Here is an 11859-nt window from a genome sequence, read left to right as displayed (position 1 = left end):
CAAATAACACTCCCTGTGTCAGGGTCCAAGGTATTGCTGACTTGACCCAGGAGGTTCGGTGGTGTGAGGCCCAGTTGGATGAATGCACAAAAGGGCAACATGAGGATGAAAAGCCAGGCACCAACTTTATTGCGCGGAGCGCACTTCTGTTGGGAAATGCAGTTCTATTGGGGAGTGCAGTCTGTTGCATGGGGGCGCTCAGTCTTGCACGCACTTCTCCTGCTCCCCTTTCTTGTGCTCCCCTTCTGCTCTCCCCTTACGCTCTCCTTCTCCTCTCTTTCTCCTTCTTTCCTTCCGCTCTCCATGGGACTGTGTGGTTCCTCACATAGTAGAGTACTAAAGTGGCATTCAGCCACACATGCGTGATACGATAATCTGAATTATGTTTACACATTTTCTAAGTCTGAGGTCCTATTCCTAGCCGTGGGCCTGGATCGCAGCCAGACCTTGGGCCAGTCAGGCGTGGCATCCGTACCCTGTTTCCTTTACCAATGACAGGTGATATCTGTTTCCCTCACAGAAAAAAGCATAACAAGACAGATTGTTTTTTCCTTGACATCTTATCACACAGATAAATCCCCTTTCCTTTCCAGTACTGAAATTAAAGTTCCTTCTGTATCATATGTGACTGTAACTCTTTCTTCAAACATGAAGAGAAAACAGAGGGAAAGCTTTGTCAACTGAAGAGTCTAAATATTTGTCATCCTTGCTGGAATTTTTATTTGACCATAGAGCTCCTTCTGAATTATTTTGATGTGCTGACTTGCTCCAGCCCAATCTGTTACAGTACTTACAAATATCTTTCAAGCCTAGACACTTCTTGCATATTGCCTTATTTTCTTCTTTTATGAATTTTAGACCATTTTTCTCTTCTGTGGATTTATTCAATAGCCTAACAGACTTGCTTCAGTCCATCCTTGTTAGCTCTTTTGTTTTATTTGTTTGTTTAATCTCCAAATGACCTCTTTAAAACAGATTTGTTTAATTCCCCAGTTTAAACTTTTTCAAAACTCTTACTAAGCAGCCATACTGCTTTAAAACAAAGCAAAAATGAGACAAACCTGAAATCTAGGCATTGTCTTCCTCTGTCTCTTTTGTACTCCACAGAGTTAATCACCAAATCTGATAAACTCTTTGGTTCAAGCCATCATCATCCTTTCATGATTAACCACAACAGCCTTATAAATGACCTTCCTGCTTCAGTCTCCCTTCCATTGCATTCTCCAGTGTCGGCAGAGTAAAGGTCTGAAATCCAAGTTTGATGGTATTATGCTTAAAACCTTTAAATGGCTGCTCTAGCCCCAGCATGAACTCCAAAGTCCTCCTGACATGTAAGGCTTCCGTTCACCTCTTCAGCTTCAATTCTTGCATTGTCCTCCTTCTCTTACACCTTTGAATAATTTTCTTGAATTTGTTCTTGCATGTCCCCTCTTCCTAACCTATTCACTGCTGTCCTTCTACCATTTTTTTTTCTTCTGTTTTACAAGGTCCATCCTTCCAGCCTCTAGACTAATTCATTCTAACCATCAGGCAGCAGGCAGCAACCAAGACTGTCCAAACTAGAGGGCCTGTTCTCATTTTCTGAGCACCACTTAAGCATCTTATTTCTTCATAAACTCCAATAATGCATGGGACCAAGTCTCCCAAAATACAGGCAGAATGCAGCGCTCAAAATCAGATGTATTTCTATCTAGAGAAAAAGAAGGAATAGATCATTTTGTACATCTACATTTATTGGTCAAAACTCGTACCTACTATGCGTGGGACCATATTGGGGATTGCTAGAGATTCATGTGCAGTACATTACCACATCAAGGACTGGCTGCCCTAGAATTACGATCAATCAATTTGTTGTGAAACAAAAACCTTGACCCTGTTAAGCAACTAGTAATAGAAATGGATGTAGATTCTTTGAAGTGACTTTTAATTTGGATAGTGTATTGTGATAACGCATAATTCTATATACTGTTTTTAAATCCTTATGACTGAGTAGGTGACGAAAGAGAGAAAAATGTAATCTTAGGGTTTATCGATGGGATTAATTTCTCTGTCCTTCTCAAGAATTTCCAGAAAGGGAGGAACATGGGAGGCAGATTTCTAGACCATTATATTTTGACTATGAATTAATAAAAAGGGAGGGAAAAAAAACCCTCAAATTTTAAAAAACCTATATTCTTCCTGGAGAGTAAAGCATACACACAAAACCTAGTTGGTGAGAGATTAAATGTGAGAGCATAAAAATCAGAGAGGAAACGAAAATTCCTAAATTTTCCTGGGTTGGGTTACTCCTGACAAACATTAAGAATGAAATTGGAGAGAATCTATTAAAACTGGAATTTAACATCTACAGCCATGCCTTCCTGAACAAGCCCAATCCTGTCTGATCTTAGAAGCTAAGCAGGGTCGGGCCTGGTTAGTACTCAGATGGGAGACCACCTAGGAAGACCAGGTGCTGTAGGCGTAAAAAATAAAAAAATAAGGATTGTAAGCTGACAAGGTCCTTGCAATCTGTGAGGTCAACCAAGGATTGTCTCACCTAAATAAAATAAATATAATACAATAAAATATAAAATAAAATAAAATAAAATAAAATAAAAATAAATAAAAAAATTAAAATGGAATTTAGCATCAAGGTTTGTGGGGGAACATGTTGACCTTGAAGATGCTATGGGGTGTCCAGAAAGTGGTGTCCAATAAGTAGTGGAGAACTGAGTCTAGGGTCCAGGTGTCAGATCCTCCCTTACTTTCTTTGGAAAAGTAAGTAGGGGCAGAAATCCCATGTTGACACATGGTGGTGTGAGAAAGTGTGGCAGAGCAGAAGGAATCTTCTACTAGAATCAGGAAATCTGATTCACTGAGTGGACTGACTTTTTTTGAGGGGACTAAATGAGAAATTCTCAAATAAATTGACATGGAAGCTTGAGGTGTGTGATAGAAATGCAGGTACCCTTGAGCCCTATCTTGCTTCCATTTAAGTTAATATCTTTAAAAAAAAAATCTGTTTCATTCATTGTTTGCCTCATAAAATTACATTTGAGAGGGGAAAAGTTCCATTTTTTAATTAAAGAACAACAACAAAAAGTTTGAAAACCACAGACCCTGGTGCATGTTCAGGGCCCACCGGCTCTAACATTCTGTGAGCCATTGTTTTTATTTCTTTCTACTTAGGACATGGTCAGTCTAATGAGATGCTTCAGTATAACTTAGAAAGAATATCATTTATCTCATTCAAAAAGCATTTTATTGTAGTATACATATTTCAGATGTTAATGAAGCATTGAAATATGAGAGAGGTGTAAGTATTCAAATTTCATAATGGCATAAACTAAAATTAGAGAACTCAGAGGAAAAGAGGTGATACTGGAAAATGGAAAATATGAATAAGAGAGAGATTCCTTAAAAAAATAGAAACAAATGCAGCCAGTTACTGTGAGATCATAAGATCTGAAATTGGAAGATGTAGTTTTAGTCAAGATTCTATCATTCAGTAGCTGTCTGCGTTGGGGAATTTGCTTAACTCCTCCAATCTTTGAGTTTGTCCTTTGTGAATGAACTCTATCTTAACTCTGTCTTCTGGAGAGCTGGTGTGAGAACCATATGACATAATAGAGATGAAAATGCTACGTAATTGGAAATCATTGGTCCTGTATTATTGAAAAAATTGGTTATGAGGATAGAGAGAAGTATATAGGTGTGGGTACAGGGGATTGTGTTAAACAGAATATCATGGTTATAATTGTAAGAGGCATGAGACAATATGCAAAAATCAGAATTTTCATCAGAAATGTTCATTTTAACTATTAAAGTATATCTTAATGAAGGAAAAAATATGTTCAAAGAGAAGTATAGGCCTAGGATTTTGAAGAAATAGCTTTCCTGACTATTATCTATGTGACCAAACAGAATATATTTGATCTTTATGAGTCTGTTGTCTCATCTGCTAAATAGCAATAATAATGCTCTGCATAATCCACCAGGTTAATTTAATCATTTAACCAGCCTTCATAGAACATTTTAAAGTATCTTCACACTCCAGAAAAGCAAGGTGTTACAGAGCTAACTACTAATGTTGGCTACTGCTATACATTTTAAAGAAGTGTCTTCACTGCTTCTATTTTTGATTTCAACTTTCCTGCATTAATATACTCTTTTAAAAGATTTTTTATTTAAGTATATTTGATATACTATACTATATTAGTTATATTAGTTTCAGGTGTACAATATCCGACATTTTTATACCTTACAATGTGATCACCCCACTAATTCCAGTAATCATCTGTCACCATGAAAACTTATATCCTTTACATATGTCAATTTTTTCTTACTATACCTGATTTATTTGTTCTCAAATATAGTCATGCCACTGTTTGCTGAGAAATCAAAGGATTATCATGCAAAACATCTTTTGATAGATAAGTTTCAGGGTGTAACTGTTCCAACTGTCTATAAATCAAGATAATAAGGAAGCTTTCCTTGACCCAAAAAAAAAAAAAAAAAGTGCCCTAGCTTGGGTTATGAGCTAATCATCATTGAAAAGGTCAATTTTTAATGAGGGTGGGGCTCTGCCTTGTGTATATATATATATGCACTGTATATGCATGTATTTGGCAGACTGTTTTCTTTTCTCTCTCTCTCTCTCTCTTGACTTCTTGCCTCAGAGCAGCATACCTCTTCCACCCTCATTCAGCATCACGATGAAGATCATCACTGCTTTTGCCATCCTTGCTCTAGCATCCACCGCCTGGGCTGTCTCTCCATCTGGTAAATTAGGGTTTACTTTAAATACTCATGCCTTTATTATGTTAACTGTATAATAGCCTTCAGCAATTATAGAATGTTAAAGTCAGAAGAAAATTTAGAAGGTATCAATTTGGATTGGTTTAATTAATGAAATGGGGGTGGGTCGGATCTTCAGGAAGAGGAGGAGAGACTGAGAAGGATAAAAGGATTGTCAGCTCTTCACTCAGTTCCTGATCAGGATCCCTCAGATTTCTGACTTGACCTTTCAGAAACCACTTAGGCAGCTTTGAAACCATTACTCAACCCTACCCTGGGCATGCCCACAGAAACTCTTAGAGACCTGTGGCAGCCCTTCCTCCAATAACAAGGGATTTCCTCTCTGGTTTTGTTTGTTTGTTTGTTTGTCTACTTAATCAGGATCACATACATATGTCTTTACCTTGAGTTGGGCCTGAGTAAAGTAGTGATCTCTCTTAGGTCTGGCCTGGGCAAGGGGCGTCAGGAGATGGTTTTAGTTACGGTGAATTCAGATTTGCATGTCTAACTGCGGAATTTGCTCTTTCTCCAATTCCTTCTCTTCAATTGCATCTCATTCAACTCTCTTCACAAGATAAAGCAAAAGGGACATTGGTGAGTGCAACCTTCTCTGTGTGGTCTTCGCAAAAATGAAATCACAGCTAATGTGTAAATGGAGCTAGGGAAATAGTTAAACTGGCTCACCGTGGACTGAACTAATTCCTCAGGAAGTAAAACTTTCTATTCTTCTTCTTTTGGTGTTACTTCTTTCTTTAAGGGCTGTAAAAGGAATCTTTCTGCAAAAGGAGGCCAGCAGATAAAGTAAACTTTTACCTTTGGGTAGCATTTTAAACTTTACTAAATGTTTTTCACATTCACTATTTCTTTGGAATTTCATTATAACCCTAAAAGGAGAGATGAATATTTCCTTCTTAAACAGCTAATTTTTATTTTACTTAAGGAATGTTCTAGGTCTGATAAATTTTTGTGGTGTAGCACCTGGTCCATAGACAATCTTCTAGACACGTTTGGTGAAAGTTGGAGAGGCTAGTATTCTTTCCACTCTCTTCTCTCTTTTACCATTTTGATATGAGATTGACCACAGAATTGAAGAAAGAGAATGTAGGACATTATTTATTTATTTATTTTTTTCAATTACAGGTGAAGTGCTCCCAATACATGAAAAAAGGCTCTGAGTTTGCATGCACAAAGAAATTGAAACCAGTATGTGGCACAGACAAGAAAAGTTACGGTAATGAATGCATGTATTGCAAGCTAAACAAGTAAGTATTGTATCTTTTGTCATGCTCCTTCAATACTCTTTGGACATCGCTTTGTTAAAATAAAAATAAATAAATAAATTTAGCTTTATCTCTGAGGATATATATATATATATTTCTTTACTATCTGGCCAAATTCTCATTCATATTATACACTATCCCTTGGCCATTAGCTGCTACATATAGACATTTTTATCCCTACATTTACATTTAGAGTAACTGAGTTTCAGGCAAGAAATGTATCTTGATCAAAATTCCATGAATCTCCTGTGTTATGTTATTCTTATAGCATAACAAGAACTCAAAAGACAGCCATCTCTATTAATCTATTCCTCATACCCCAGAGGAAATTCATGTTGCTTCTCATGGTTGTCTGGAAAAGTCTGGGGAATAGACTGAAAGTATAAATGGGTAGTAGGAACTAGTTGGACTGCCCCTCGCCACCAGCTCTATAAATTAAATACCAGGTCCTCACTAGAAACAATATCTCAACTTCTAGGAGAATGAAAGAGTGGTTCTTACCAGCCATTCCAGCAATATGAGTTCATTGCTTTATGATTACTGGTTAAAATCATGGCCTTTGGTGTCTGACCTCTGAACTAGAATACAAACTGCACTTAGTAGATCTGTGACATTAGGCAGATACCCAATCCACTACACGTTCAGTATTCTCATCTATAAGATGGAAAATATAATAGCATTTAGAATTCACTGTGATAGGCATGTCAAGGCTTAGCTAAGCAACATACACAGAGTAAATACACATAGAAATGAGCTCTTCTTTCTTCCCATCATTTTCCTCCTTTTTTCTTATTTTCTTATTAGGCCTTCTGAAATTTACAGTCAAGTAATAGCAAGATTTAACCAGAATAAAGTCTCTTAGATATTCAACTCAAGCACTGATAAAAACCATAGTAGCTTAAAGACCGATGAACTCTTATTATGTTATCTTGCATCTTCTTTTTAGAAATCATGAACCTAAAACTCAGAGAGAAAAAGTAACAATAACAAAATTAACTACACTATGAGTGCCTGAGATTGATTGAACGTATTTTCTTTTACTTAACTGTAAAAATATTTTTGCACTACACTATGCCTTTGATTTTCATCTTAATATTCATGAACTAGTTTTAAAATGCCCGATCTCCTTTTAAGTGTTGCTCTGAAGAATTTTTATTTGTTTACGAAATGGTCGTCCATCAAAAATGTTAACTGTAGTTGGCTATATTAACCGGAATTTCTCATTCTTGGTACAGATCAGACAACACAAAATTACATATGACTATATTTTTACTCTGTAGATTATGAAATATAAAGTAACTGTATTATCCATTCAGTAAAATTTTCTCTTCCAGAAAAAAAACATTTCGACTCAGAAAACTTCATGATAATAAATGTGTAAGTAAATAATTTTATTTTTTTAATATAAAATATTACACAAATTCCTCATTTTCATAGAGAAAAACTATTTTAAAATTAGTATTCTAGGTATTATCTGTGACTTTATATAGTCATAGATATAACATCTGGCCAGCCTAACCAGATGGCCCGAAGTATAGTTAATTGATTTACCCAGAAGAAGACTCTACAATCTTCATTCATAGCTCTTAATTGGGTCAGATTATGTAATTACAGAGGGTATATCTTTTTGCATGTGGAATTTTGGACTAAATAATCCCTCAAGGTCTTTAAAAAGTTCATTTTCTATAATTTAATGATTTGATATTGTTTTCTCTTATTTCTTTTTCTTTTTTCTTTTCTTTTTCTTTCTTTTTTTTTTTTTTTTTGATATGGGAAGATCAAGTGCACCAACTATTCTAAGGTATGCACCAAGGAATATATGCCTCTCTGTGGATCTGATGGAGTAATATATTCCAACAAATGTTTGTTTTGCAACAGTGTTATGTAAGTGCTGAATTCAAATATCCATATATTATTTGTAGTAAGAGCCTTTTTCACAGAGTCAGAAAACTTTATAGCTACCTAATAAGCTGGATGTTGCTATGAAGCTTAAGAGTGAGATGGTTCACTGATAATCATAATATTTACAAAGTTAAGTAAGAAGAGAAAGAATGAGAGAGAGAGAGTAAAAGTGGATAATAGAAAGAAACTGAAGCGAGGAAAATGAGAAACTTACCATTATATTATTAAGTGGCAGATAAAAGAAAATTTACACAATTTTTTTTGCTCTTGACACTGGGTTGTATTAGCACATTGAATTTTTTTATTCACCAAGCTCAGAGGTTAATTGCTCACCTTTCATGCTATGTACTTATTTGCCTGGCTCAATCTAAGAATAAGAAACTTTTTAATTTAAGGTCTCCAAAGCCTTCCTTTAAAAAAAAAAATGTGATTTCTCTCATAGGAGAAGCCATGGTGCACTTTTTTTGAGAAATTATGGATTATGCAAGTTTCTCTGATGCTCAAGGTCACCAAGTTCCCTTTGGCAGATTCCACACAGAGAACCAGTTCCTCTAGGAGACAAATATATGGAGTTTGTTCTTCAATAAACAAATCTCAGCAGAAAACTGTCAGGCTTGTCTCTGTGGGTAGGATTCTTCTCTTAAGGAGAATACTTGTGATCATTTTCCTGAACTATAAGAACGTGGAAAGATTTCCTCTATTTCTACTTAAATTGGAAGCTGGAGAGATTATACACACACTGGTGAGAGAAAATCTGCTCATAGCATCCCATTTTTAAAAGACCCACATTTTTTAAGTAAGTATGTGTCAAAGGGTGGATCTGACCATTAGTCTTAAATTACATTTTGCTACATTAATAAAAAATGGAAAATTCAAATTTGGAGAAAGATCAGGTAAGAATTCACAATACTATAAACTCATCAGAACAGACCAGGAATAACTTATACTTTAGTTATAACCATTTAAAGAGAACCGAATCACATAATGGATATCTGCAAAAGAAAATCTGGTTGACCATGTTGGGGAAGAGATTAAGAACAATATGACCCGATTAAATGCTGAAGTCACTAAAAAGGCCTGAGGAAAATTTAAGGTAGCTCAGACAGATAAGGCTATAAATATAAATTTCTTCGGAGGCCTCTCTTTGGCTTGTAGATGGCCATCTCCCTGTGGCTTCACATGAATTTCCCTCTGTGCTTCTCTGTTTCCTTATCTCCTCTTCTTATAAGACACTAGTCATATAAGATTAGAGCCTATCCAATGACCACATTTAAACTTAATCCCCCATTTAAAGACCCTGTCTTCAAAAACAGTCATATTCTGAGTTACTGGGGGTTAGGAACTCAACATATGAATTCTAAGGGGGGACATAATTCAGTCCATAACAGCAACCAAAACAGAATTGATAAGTGAAACCTGAAGCTGATATTAGACTAAAAATATTAAACATAACATGTAATTATGTATTTTTCATTTAATCAAGTCTTAATATTCATGTTATTTGATTTTGTAACATATGATATACATAAAATAATTCATAATTCATAATCACATAATGCTCCTTGTGGGCTTTAAGGAAGTAGAGATTTATTAAAAAAATACTTTCCAAGTCAAGAATAGCAAGCAAAATAAAGATAGCAATTCTATGTTAATAAAATAATCAATAATAAAGATGTGGTGTCATTAAATGAATAAAATGGCTACATTTTTAGAAAAAAAATTTAAATACTGGGGAAAATTTGGTTAGAGAAAAATAAAGTTTATGTAAGTAAACTCACTTTTTCAATTGATAGATTATAAAACAAAATTATGTAATTAGTACACAATTATATATATTTAAAACATAAGTTATATACATAAATCTACTTCATAATGTGTAATATATGATGTTATATTTTATATAAATAGAGATACAAATAAATGATAATTATAAACATTCTTCAGCTGAGATGCAAGTCCGAAGAGAAAGAAAAGACAAATTGTAGGCCATATTATTAAAATATGAAGCCATATAAGCATTAACCAAAAATTAAAAAATTAAGATCATCAATGCTTCTCTATAGTTTTGAGCCTCCAGTTTGGGTTCATATTCTTTTGTAAGAAAACATTTCTCTCATTGTTGAAAATACATTTTTATAAAACATCTCCAAATATCTCCTTCAAATATCTCCTTCCTTTTATATATCTCGCAAAAACGTCCTCTAAATAGTTTAAATACATTTATTAACAATGTCCAACATCAATTTTTACTGGATTAATCTTCAACACAGTTATGGGACCGTTAGTAATGTGCTGTGTGCAAAGGACAGGCCACAGCGGGGGGCGCTCTCTGAAGGTGCCACAGTCTTCCACACACTTCTTTGATCTCTGCACCTCTTGTGGGTGCATATGCATCAGCTACTATTTTACAGGGGTTGGGAGTCTAGACTGGTGGCTGGCCTTCGTGACATATGGTAAGAGGTTGGAGCCCAGAAAGTAATGGAAAGAAAGGATAAAACTCAGTTTCAGTGATTGTAATTTATTACCCACTATTGCCAGACCTTGTGCCAGGTTCTAGGGATCCTGTGATGCCCAAGACAATTTCTGCCTTCGTTGGTATTCATGTTCTTAGAGCTAAGTCACATCGAGAAATCCAAGCAAATAGACAAAGAGAATGCTAGATGAGGAAATGTGGAACTACCTTTAGGGTAATATTACCATAGGTAACAGGAAAAAGAACCAAAATGGAAGGTGAGGGAAGAACAGAGCATCTCTTTTCATTCTTTGGTTTGGAGCCTCAGGAGACCAAGGATTCTTATCTGAGAATTTAAATCCTCACTAAAATGGTCTTTTCAAATATAGTGAAAGTGAAACCGATAGACTATTCTACGGATGGACGATTTGGTTCCTTTCTTATTCTGGTAGTCTTGAAAGGGCTACTTCTTAAAACTTAAAAGAAAATAAACTTATTTTCTTCTTGTGAGAGGTACACAGCTTATTGATAGCAAATTTTTGTTTCCTTACTTATAGGTTTATTCTAGAGATTTTGAATCTTTTTCTCGGCTGCGACCCATGTTTAAAAAAGTATATTTTACCTCACCACCTAGAAACACACACACACACACACACACTATTCAAGTTGCATTATAATTTTTATTTTATTCTACTTTACTCTGTTTTATTGTATTTTATTTAAAAATAGTGATGGTAACAAAAAAAAAATTCACGGCTGCTAAAAGGGCACAATATGCAGTTTGAAAAACTTATACTGTACCATCCTGAGAATTAACACTTAATTTGGACAAGCGTGAGGATGTGTCCCTGTGTGCGTACTCACACTTTTGTGTCAGGTACAATTGTGAAAAGAAAGGGCTATCTTTAGCTCACACTGACCAGAACATTGCAAAGAATAGTTAAACCACAGGGTCCACTTTAACCCAGGCCCTCACCAAGATTTAGATGGTCAAGCCTCTCCTCTCGGACACCCCATAAGATACTGGGGGCAGGATTTGTTGCCCCAAAGTGACATGGAAACAAATCAGTCTTTGAAAAGGGACATAAACCTGAGGGAAGAGGAATCAGATCACACCCTGGATGAGCTCTCCATCAGAGCCTCACCTTGAGGATTTCTTAGTTATTTTCCTTCCAGTCTCTCAAGAAACTCATCTTTATGTTATAGCTTTTTACTTTTTCCCCTTCTCAGCAATTCCCTTTAAAGATTTCCCTTTGTCCACCCTTTTAGTGAATAAATTCATGTGCATCGTATAGCGGGGGGTGCGGGTTTGGGAGAGAATGAAGGATTAGGGCAATAAAAGGGAAGAGTCGCCTGTCTCAGTTTTATCTCTTGGTTGATCCTACGGGCAGACGGTAAGTGGCAGCTGGGAGTTAGTTACCCATTAGGGACCAGCCATCCAGCGAGTGG

General features: G+C 35.7%; 1 pseudogene; it reads left to right on the top strand.

Annotated features, from left to right (window-relative positions):
* The first annotated feature begins 2342 nt into the window (after positions 1–2342).
* LOC111733340 lies at positions 2343–2461 on the top strand (annotated as a pseudogene).
* The last annotated feature ends 9398 nt before the right edge of the window (positions 2462–11859 follow it).

Source organism: Pteropus vampyrus, unplaced genomic scaffold (assembly GCF_000151845.1).
Source record: "Pteropus vampyrus isolate Shadow unplaced genomic scaffold, Pvam_2.0 Scaffold552, whole genome shotgun sequence".
Taxonomy (NCBI): domain Eukaryota; kingdom Metazoa; phylum Chordata; class Mammalia; order Chiroptera; family Pteropodidae; genus Pteropus; species Pteropus vampyrus.
Note: the sequence above shows the minus strand (reverse complement) of the source record. Positions and strands in the feature narration are given on the sequence as shown.